This window comes from Octopus bimaculoides, chromosome 6, assembly GCF_001194135.2.
Source record: "Octopus bimaculoides isolate UCB-OBI-ISO-001 chromosome 6, ASM119413v2, whole genome shotgun sequence".
NCBI lineage: Eukaryota > Metazoa > Mollusca > Cephalopoda > Octopoda > Octopodidae > Octopus > Octopus bimaculoides.
In genome coordinates, this window is record NC_068986.1 from 3,411,940 (window position 1) to 3,412,558 (window position 619).

Consider the following 619-nt stretch of genomic DNA (forward strand, 5'->3'; position numbering starts at 1 on the left):
TATATATAAACAATTGTAATGATTGAAAATAAATGCCCAACCGTACTCCTTGTTAACTCCAATTTTTTTCAATTATCTACTCATACACGACAGAAGCCCAACCCAAACGCAAACCTGGAATTACGTATAATACAACTACTGGATAACACAGGGTGAAATCTGAAGATGGACGAGCTTTATACCATATTCTACTACGTTCTTAACTGTATTTGTTTCTCACCACCGCTTGACAACCGGTGTTGGTGTGTTTACGCCTCCGAAACCTAGTGTTTCGGCAAGAGAGACAGATACAAGTACTAGGCTTCAAAAAATATGGCCAAGGGTCGATTTCTTCAACTAAAATCCCTTCAAGGCACTGCCTCAGCATGGCCACAGTCAAATGATTGAAACAAGTAAAAAATAAAAGATGTATATATATATATATATGTATAAAATATATGTAAACGATATATGCATGCACACAGGTATATATGGAAACGAACGCCGTTCCTCCATGTAATCGGCTTGAAATTGTTAAGATTATTAAGATATTTTTCGTAACATGAAACCAATGGTAGCCTTAGTACAAAAATAAAGAATTTCTATCCACCATATATATATATATATATATATATATATA